Genomic DNA, 11,026 nt, shown 5'->3' on the forward strand with positions numbered 1-11,026 from the left:
ATATATATATATATATATATATATATATACACGCGGGTACGTGTGTTCACCTTTATATAGTTAAAGAGAAAATGTTGTTATATTGTAGTACATATCCAATTATATGTTAGAACATGCCATTGAATGAAAAACGTATTTCTGAGTTTCTGTATGGAAAGGGTATTCATAATATAACAACTTTGAGTAGTATTTCCTCATTAAATATTATATTCACTATTCGTCTGGAAGGAAAATGATGCTAATATCATATTGTGACAAGGAACATGAGAGCCGTCTCTAAATAGTCTCCGTCCTTTAGTAAGTGTTAACGTGAATGAATATTCCTCCTTAGGCGAAGGAATTATTGAGGTTTCCTGTTAACTGCAACTACATGCTATTAAAGAAATGTGAGGCTAACCTACTTCTGAGAATAATGCCACTCTAAAGTTGATTATATTTCCCGAGTAACTGGAACTTACTTTTAATGAAGACTTTATATAATGTGTCTGGGATAGAAAATTCTGCTCAAATACATTGCAAATGTATCTGCAAAAGATTTGAACCGTAGATGGGAAACTTCGATTCGATACATCGCAATGTACGTCCAGGTGATAGTTGTTCTTTGTCCGTATATTCATGACTGAAAGTAAATATAACAAGAGAATTCAGAGAGCGCAAATTTCCACCACGGCAACGTCCTCTCAACGACTAGTGAGAGATGAATTTTAAAATGAGAATAACGGAAATAAACTCGAGAACACTAAATATGAACCCGACCACTCTCAACAATTAATTTAGAAAAAAAAAAAGAAAAAAAAGAAAGAAAATAACCCAGAATCCTTGTCCGGTACCCGATTGATCCCAATAGTCATTGTGGAATGTGAAGGTGGCAGTAGAAAATTTAGTTACAGTAATAAATAATTTACTCTTATCTAATACAAGCCAAAGTTAACAAATTCACCAATCAAAATAGTTTGATAGGAATTTTTAAATGTATAGCATGAGACATTTTGATATGTAGGCTAACATTTCTTAATGCATCTTTACATAACTTAAAAAAGTAGACAGTGACTGGTAGGATGTTTAATCGTTATATCTATCAGTTAAAAACACAGACGTCATGGAGGCTTCCTTGTTGTGTTTTATTGGTGATAGTGTAAATCTAGTCCATCGAATTCAATGCTTAATGGCTATTTTGTTAATTTCTACATGGTGTAATTTCGACTCACAACATGAAGGTTGGTTGTGTGGAAAGATGATTACTTCCAAGCCACATGGTTTCGGGTTCGGTCTCGCTGAGTGGCACCTTGGGAAGTATCTTCTACTATACCCACGTGGTGACCAAAGCCATGTGTGTGCATTTAGTAGGCAGAAACTGAAGAAGCCGTGTATGTATATGTATATGTGATTGTCTGCGCATGCGTATGTGTACGTATGTATGTGCGTGTGTGTGTATACCCTAATTTACTTGTGTGTGTGTGTATACACACACATACACACACACACACACATATCTATTCATGTTTGTATGCATGTATGAAATCTTAAAAAGTACCCCTTCATTGATTTCCACTTTGGTTATATGACCCAATACGAGCCTCATTCATCCGTTAGAACGAAGACAATATCATGTCTGACTTCAACCACCTTCTGTCACCTCCAATTAAAGTGCATTCCAAAGAATAATATCTTACAGCCAAAAGCTATAATCATCAACATCATCATTATATAATAATAATAATAATAATAATAATAATAATAATAATAATAATAATAATAATTATTATTATTATTATTATTATTATTATTATTATTATTATTATTATTATTATTATTATTATTATTATAATTATTATTATTATTATTATTGTTATTATTATTATTATTATTATTATTATTATTATTATTATTATTATTATTATTATTATTATTATTATTATAGATGTTGTTGTCGGTGTTGTTATTATCGCATTTTGTTTCAGCATATATATCTGTTATTTTGCGAGTAATTTTTCAGAAGTTAATCTGACAGACATTGTAATTATCAATACGGAAGTTTAAAAAAGCAAAAATTCACATTAAGGAAATAATAATAATAATAATAATAATATATGCTACATGCTGCAATTTCTCTTAAATTCTCTGACTCGTCAAAAAATGTGCTCTAAATCAGATATCTTAATGGAGTTTCCTTCTAATACTGATTTATTCATTTAAAAATATATTAATGAATATGACGCTTAGTTGTAAATGGGAAGGAATGTCTGAATATGTTAATCTGGTTAATAATGTTTTTCAAGATGTTGCTTTATCTATCTCTATACTGACCTAATTAATACTTCTATGACCAAAGGCATTCTGTCTGTGATAATCTCCTGTTATGATCAAGATGTTGCATGTTTTGAATTAACTTATTTAAAGTATTCCGTTCTTAGAAACAAAGGAATCTAATCGACGTTTGAAATGAAATTTGGTTACCTTCTTTAAAAGATCGAGTGAACACCCCGGCGCAAGGATTTTGAGTAAGCTACGAAGATCGTTTTAAAACTGATTTTTGGTTCGAGAAAGCGAGGAAGAACCTACATCCAGTCCTGTAACCTTTACTCTCTTTCAATTTGGATGTAATACAAACGCAGCAAGAAATTTCAAGTATATCAATATAAAATGAACTCTGGAAAGAGCAGAAAAAGTATCAAAAATAAAGATGTATGTGTTTATTATTCGGCCGAATGAAGACGGCTAGCTGGCAGAAACGTTAGCACGCTGGGCTTATTGCTTAGCGGTATTTCGTATGTCACAGTGCTGTCACTCGGCACACTGCCTCGTGAAGAGGACCGCTGGCTCTCACCGTATGCTGCCATCTGTTGGCCAGCTACAGAACTAGACCGAGACTCTGTCGATACCACCTCGTATAGTATGTTCTATTGTATCATTTATTAAGTATTATGTAATAATATATAATCCTGAAATTGTAATAAAAAATACGGTAAAACACAGTGAGTTTGGGTACCGTACATGCTACAGCGCCAAACTGTTGATATAGCACAGAATAACACCGGATATAATAGATTGACATCAGAAACATTGAAAAGAAGAAATGCAATGATTTAAACCTTATATTATATTTAGATGGAATGATTCTACGTCTGATCGATATGTGGATAACAGATCATTACAGTCAATATAATTATAGAACTCATTGTTAAATAGCCCCTATTGTTACTGCTAATTCTAACCTACTGAAAGTCTTATGATTCCTGCAATTTGACTTCATTTCCAAGCTTCAATAATTATAAAGAGAGCTCATAATAAGGAAAACTCATTTCTTAAAGACTGAGAAACTGACATTTAACATTTTCGATGGAGATTTGTCACGCTAAAATCAGACGATCACAAACGCAAGTGAATAATATTAGTGAACAATGTGAGAGGCAGTGAATTGCTAGAAATGGTAAATATGTTTAACATGAAGACTTATTCATCCATATTCCGAGTTCGAGTCTCACCAGGACAGCCTTTACTTTTCCTGTGTCTTGTAGTCAATACAATAGCTACAAGGCTGATCGGCAGCTCAATATATTTATTATAACGCAAATAGCTCTTTTTTAAAATCGGAAACTAAATATTAAATATTACTCTTCATGATTGTAGATTAGAATGGAGCAACCACAAAATAACTAATTTCATTTAGATAGACTCATTCCAAGCTAAATACCGTTGAAACACTGAACTGTACTTTTAATACACGTCAAACTTACAAATGATATTCTTCTAGCCTGGAACCTTATTATTTTGGCTTGTTTAATCAGCACCAGTACATTTGCCAAATTCCTTCGTTCATTGGCGTACCATTCAAATGCGCTGTGTACGTGAATTCCCATGTTTAACTCTAATTTACACCAATACTTCATTAGATATCTTGAAAATCTCTACTGAGCGAGTTATAAGTATATGAAATTAAAGAAATCCTTTTAATTTATTTGGCTTGCGCATCCCAACAAGATTATGTTAAACTTTATCCTTCAATCTATTAATTCATATAATTAACGTATTAACATAATGGAATGAATTCCAGTAACATTTAGCCACTCCTACAGAAATCGGCTCTGTGTTTTGTGCGCGCGAGTCTTTGTGAAATCAATAATTATGTAAAATTCGTTGTGATAAATAATGTGATAGTTTATGGTCATTGATGTTGTTCTTATTAATGCTATTTTAAAATAAATATTCATTATTTGAAAGTGGCTTGTGCTCTTCATATTGTCATTTTCTGTTGCATTCTACTCAATTATGGCTTCTCTATGTCGGCCTTTACTTATAAACCCATTATCACTAATGAGAGGTTCGTTAATTACATTTCAGTTTTAATATTTCAATTCCAAACTTCACATAGATGCGATATACTCACAGTAAGTAAAAGCAAACCCGCACATTGATATACATATACAAACACGCTCGGTGTAGAGATAGGCTTTCTGTATAATTAATTTCACACCTTTGAACAGATATGCAAACATAGAAATGGACATTACTATATTAATGCACATCATTAATACTGCATCGATATATTATCAATATGAACCGGCGGAATATCAATATACGGACGTTAACCATTTATCCTCCGTCGGTTTCGCCGCTGAGTATTCAGGTAATCACATTCATGTGCGCATACCTGAGTATTCCACAGATATTAGACATTTCTCTCTTAAAAGAAATTCTCAAGTTCTCAGGTGGGACTAGCATAAAACTCTACAGATGTTCCATAGAAATTATAGCCAGCACTGATTTTTGCAACTACATCTCGTATACGAGACGTCCGATGTGAAGAAATAATGAAATCGAAAATGGAAAATGTAATAATAGCAAAAATCAGTGCTGGCTAAAATTGCTATAGAATATATATAGAAATAACCTTAACAATAATATAAAGAGCACTGCTACCGCAATAGAACGTGATACTGACTCATAAAAACATTTAATAAACTTTATGGTATATTATGGTTGCATAACGAAATACCACGTATCTACAAATCATTAAATAATAACATCAGTTGTTCAGCTAAAACCCGTAACCTGTTCTAGTAAGTCATCAACATTTGATATTCATTTACATTGATGATGGTCCGCTTACAGTAAGCACCACATAAATGCATGTGGGATAGTTTGTTAGCATTTAACAGCTACGTGCTTGGACTATGGATATGTTGTAGTAAAGCTACAAAGTACGACATTTCAAAAGCTAGACAGACGGTAATAGTAAGCTTAAGTAGACTGATGAGGGATCTCTCAGAGACCTGCCGGCATGACAAGAATCAGTCGGAGCTCAACATTTAATCCTGGATCCCACTGACTCACCTAACTCTGTCTCATAAATAATTCTATATTTGTAATTGACGGATACAGATACAATTTAAAATGCATTATCTTCAAACATAATCTGTCTACCCAACACATATATAAAGCAGAAAAAAGATACATGCTTTGTCAAAAAGACAAAGACATACTGGTAAATGATGATGGCATTGCAAACGCTACGACAATTCCGTTTCCAGTTCGGATTGATAGTTCATAGATTACGTATATATTCCATACCAACTCAATTATACATACATGTCGGACACACATACACTCATACGTACGAACATATTGAAACACGTGATTAAATATAATCGATTTTTGATCGTTTACTTGTTTCAGTCCAAAGACTGCGGTCATGCTGGAGCACCTCTTCGAAAGGTTTCCTCAGTCAGAGAAATCGATCCCTAGCACTTATTCTTTTTAAGCCTTGTAATTATTCTAGCGGACTATTTTGCCGTTAAATTATGGGGACGTAAAGACACAAACACCGGTTGACAAACACAGACACAAAGACACACACGCACGCACGCACGCACGCACGCATGCACACACACACGCACACACACAAACACACACACACACATATGTATAAACACATACACATATAGATAGAGGGATAGATACATCCATACAACTATCCATTTATACATACACTGATACATGGATAGCAATAGATATAGATATTATATGATATATATAATACATATGTGTGTGTATGCGTGTGTGTGTTTGTGTATACATACACATGCATGAACTTTGTATAAGAAACATTCTTTCGTATTTCATTGGTAACAAGACGGATTAAAACATTTAGCATCATACACCGTTATATTTATATATATATTTTATACATTCACATTCATTCACTCTATCCTTTATGGACCAGAAGACGCCATTAACCACACACAAACATGCTCACGCACACACATACACACACACACACACTCAGTGTCAGAAACGCTAACACATGTAAAGATACACACAAAAAACCAATATACGTTCGCCACACAAATATCCATACGGTGAAACGCTGGAATGGCTGGTCATTTCAAACTAAAGATGGTTCGTCTGATTTGATTCAATCCAAGGATTCAAATTACTGAAATTTAATAAAGTAATAAAAATAGGGACAAAAAGAAGCAAAAATATCCGGGCAAAGTGTACAATTTGCGATGAAATTTCATACAATTTGAAAATTGTGTAAATTTTTCATTTGTGTGTTTTTCTTCTAATTTTATATATTTTTAGGAAGGTTTTGATTTTAGATTTAGTTTGAAACTGATAGAATTTCATCTTACTCTTTGTGTGATTTGCAGCACACACACACACACACACACACACACACACACACACACACACACACACACACACACACACACACACACGCGCACGCACACACACACACGCACGCACACACACACACACAACACAAAACACATATAATTCTCAAGATGATAGATGCATTCATAGAAATATAATTACATACATAGAGACATAGATACATGCATGCTTACATACATACATATATATATATATATATATAGTCACATACACACACACACACATATGTATATATACACACGCACATATATACATACATAAACACACACAGATATATTAATATAAGCTCATACACACGAACACACGCATGGATATAAACATATTCATACATATACATAGAATATACAAAGTTCACTCTGCCCTCTCTTTCCCTTACCCTCTCTCTCTCTCTATGAGTGCGTGCATGTGTGTGTGTGTGTGTGTGTATACACATATACATACACATAAGGGACCTTGTATTCTTTCCTACTCATGCGTTCGTAAAGCGAACAAAGAACAAACTCTTGCACCATCACACATGCATATCAAAACGAGTTTGTGCAAAACCATACATTGACAAATATACACATTCACGCAGACATTCTCTCTCTCTCACACATACACACATACACATGGATATTCGTAGATACATATGCGTGTTCAAATGCACATCTTTAAACGCATCTATCTGGACGTAACACAATACACAAATATGCCTACACATAAATTGTGAGTCATGTTGTGACAAATCCATCCATATATGTATGTATAGAAACATCCATACATATGTGCGCATGTGTGTGTGCATAGAGAGAGAGAGAGAGAAAGAGAGAGAGAAAGAGAGAGGGGAGAAGAGAGTTACTCATAAGTAGATATATACGTAGATTAAATCTCTAGAGATCCATACACATATACATATAGCGCTTTGTACACACACAGCGCTCATCAATAAAAGAGAAATTAAGTGACATGAGTTGATATAATAAACGGCCATGTGGTATGAAACAAGGCTGAGCAGCGATCGTGAGCCCCTTTATGCCATATGCAAGACATAAGAGATTCTTGTCTCTCCAACAACTGTCAAACTTGACAGCCAGTCATTATCGTTATTGTTAAATAGCAATCGAATAAGCAATGAAATTGTGGGAGGAATAGAAGCAGCGTGGAAATGGAGTTTCAGTTGTATTTTGTTTTGGGTTTTGTTTTTAATGTAATTTTAAAATATGACAAGATTTCTGGAACATGGTCAGCTGGAAGAAATGTTGAAGTGAGAAAGCAAAAGAATTTATCTTTCGCTTTTAAGAGTTCAAATTCTAGTTTTCAACTTAACGTGGTGTCGCTAACTAACAAATTGTGCAGAATAAAACATATACGTGGCATGTTTTGACAAGAGTTTAGCGAACCACCAGCCAAATATTTACAAATATCAAAGGATCGTAAATTTAATGCAATAAGTGCTGAGTAATACAAGGATTGTTACATGAGGGACATCATTAATTGACTTCTTTCCTCGCTTACAAGACACCGTTTACTTGAAAATAAATTCTAGATTCTGCATACAGCCTACGATCAAATATATACTCTGCAAATGACTGAAAAATCACTCAGCATCTTTTACACATCCTCTTTCAATGCACCTGTGACTGACTCTCCAAAATCTCATCAGGAATATTGTAGTTGTATGTATCCAATCTCACCCTCAACAGTTATGCCGTAGTGTTTCCTCGGTTCAAAAAGTAGTCTTGATCAAAATGTTCTGTGATGGAGGTGTTATGTAATATTCGTGTAAACGAGAGACATCACGCTAAGGAGAGTGGATCTCCTCAATCTACATCTTTAGCAGTATCCACAATAGTGGCGCTTTCTGTTGCATCATCCCACTGTTTAACATGTGCTGTTATGGATATTAGAATAAATAGAAGAAAAGCCAAGACTTTGCCTTTTATCCTTTCGGGGTCGATAAATCGACTGGCCCCCTCTCCCAAAATTTCGAGCCTTGTGCACAGAGTAGAAAGAATATTTCTTCTATTTAAAGTCTATATTCCAAACCAATTCTTGTAACATTTCAGGTGGTAAGCTGGCAAAATTTTTATAATGTTGGGCAAAATGGTTGGCGGCCTTTCGTCTGTCTTTACCTTCCGGGTTCTAATTCTACCGACATCGATTTTACCTTTCATTCCACTCGGGGTCAAGTTAAGCAGTGGGGTCGATGAAACAAATTTTTCTTACATCTCTTGTCTTTTATTCCAAGTTCATTCACGACACGCTGAATGACATTTCCTTTCTTGTCTTCGTTTTCTTCCTCACATTCTTTAAATTATTCCTTTAAATTCTTTCAGCTTTCTTTCATACATTTTTATTTTACTCCTTCACTTCTTTCTTCTATTTTCACCTTCTTTGGTATTTTAATTGTGTTCTTCATATTAATCCTTCCTCGCCACTTCTCTAAAATACCTTCACCAATAAAATTCATTTCTACGCTTACAATTAGTTTTTCACCAGATTCACGTTCTTATTTTTCTACCACAGTCTCTCTTTCCCTCTTCACACACACTCTCTCTCTCCCTCTCTGCCCTCACTCGCATTTCCTTTTCATTCGTTACAGTATTTCTTTCACTCTCTTTTTCTTAAATTGTTCCTTATCCACTCCCTCCCTCTATTTATTCTCATTATATTTTCCTTTATCGCACGTCTCTTTTATTCTATTTACCATCTCCGTTATTCTCTCTCTATTTACAATTTCTTTCTCCATCTTCCAGTTTCTTCCTCACGTACTTTCTGTCACAGTTTATTTGATGATAATGTTGCAATCAGTTCAGTGTATCGATCAATAAGTATTGAAATTCTGCTCCCAGGAATGAACAAAGACAAGAGGTAATACAGTACACCATCATCACTCACTGAACTTCTGCACATCACTAGCCTTTTACACCTACACACACTCTTCCATACTATCAAAAACAATGATGATGATGACTGTCATCATCATCATCATCATTATCATCTATCTTGTTCTTCTTCTTCTTCTTCTTCTTCTTCTTCTTCTTCTTCTTCTTCTTCTTCTTCTTCTTCTTCTTCTTCTTCTTCTTCTTCTTCTTCTTCTTCCTTTCCAGTTTGCTGACCCAATCCAGAAAACATTATTATTATTATTATTATTATTATTATTATTATTATTATAATCATCATCATTATTACGCACCTAAAAGTACACGGCCTCTTATATAGTTGGTAAAATAGAAGGGCTGCGATGAGTTAAAAGTCGATCTTCTCTCCTTCAGTTTCGTATTTTATATGCAAAACTATATATGTATGCATACATACTTATGCACATACTAATGTATCTCTACATGTATGTAAGTATGTATGTATATACATTTATACATACATATTCATTCATACATACATACATACATACACACATATATATATATGTATATATATATATGTATATATATATATATGCGTACACACGTATACATAGCTATGTGTGTCTGCGTGCTTCTTTATTTGTGTCTATGTTTATACACGTTTTGTATTTATGAATGTAAGTACATGCAAATAGAGATCTCTCTGAAAATCCGGAATTTGGTTAGCATCAATTAAGACATCTTAAACTTGTTCTTTGAACATGTAATATTTGTAAGAAGCACTTAAAAGAGTACGAGCATGCTATCAGGAAGCAGTTCACTCCATAGACTCAATAAATCTTTGTGAAGTTTACATAGGCGAACTCTGTTGAAGATGATTTACTGAGCTTGACGATCTTTGAAAATAACCTTAATGCATAATGTTATATTTCCTCCTCATCCCCACCACCACAAACACCACCACCGCCATCCTTGTTCACCCCCGCTTATCTCCTACTTGTACTATTATTATTATTATTATTATTATTATTATTATTATTATTATTATTATTATTATTATTATTATTATTATTATTAATTATTATTATTATTATTATAATTATTATTATTATTATTATTATTATTGTTATTATTCAGACAGATTTCTACTGCATCATCTACTACGACTCCGTATTGCTGGGGTGTGTGCAGCATTGTATGTTCTTTTTTGTTGTTGGATGTATCCAAACTCTTTCTGGTATTCTATTGCGTCAGTTTTTTTTTTGTTATGGGGGGTCTGTATTTGTTTTTGTATTGTGTGTGTAATGCAAGTTGTTTTCTTCTGTCAGGTATATGGCCTGTTGGTCGTTGTATATTTTATTGGATATTTATTATTATTATTATTATTATAATTATTGTTATTAAAATTATTAAAATTATTATTATTATTATTATTATTATTATTATTATTATTATTATTATTATTATTATTATTATTATTATTATTATTATTAATATTATTA

General features: G+C 33.3%; 1 long non-coding RNA gene across 1 annotated transcript in view; it reads right to left on the reverse strand.

Moving 5' to 3' along the window:
• Window positions 1-11,026, reverse strand: part of LOC128249286 (uncharacterized) — a 14,114-nt gene that overhangs the window by 1,528 nt on the left and 1,560 nt on the right. Inside the window, exon 2 of the long non-coding RNA XR_008265377.1 lies at window positions 459-619. This is a non-coding gene — a long non-coding RNA (uncharacterized LOC128249286). The remainder of the gene's footprint in view (window positions 1-458; window positions 620-11,026) is intronic.

The sequence above is a fragment of the Octopus bimaculoides genome, chromosome 13, assembly GCF_001194135.2.
Source record: "Octopus bimaculoides isolate UCB-OBI-ISO-001 chromosome 13, ASM119413v2, whole genome shotgun sequence".
NCBI classification, from domain to species: Eukaryota; Metazoa; Mollusca; class Cephalopoda; order Octopoda; family Octopodidae; genus Octopus; species Octopus bimaculoides.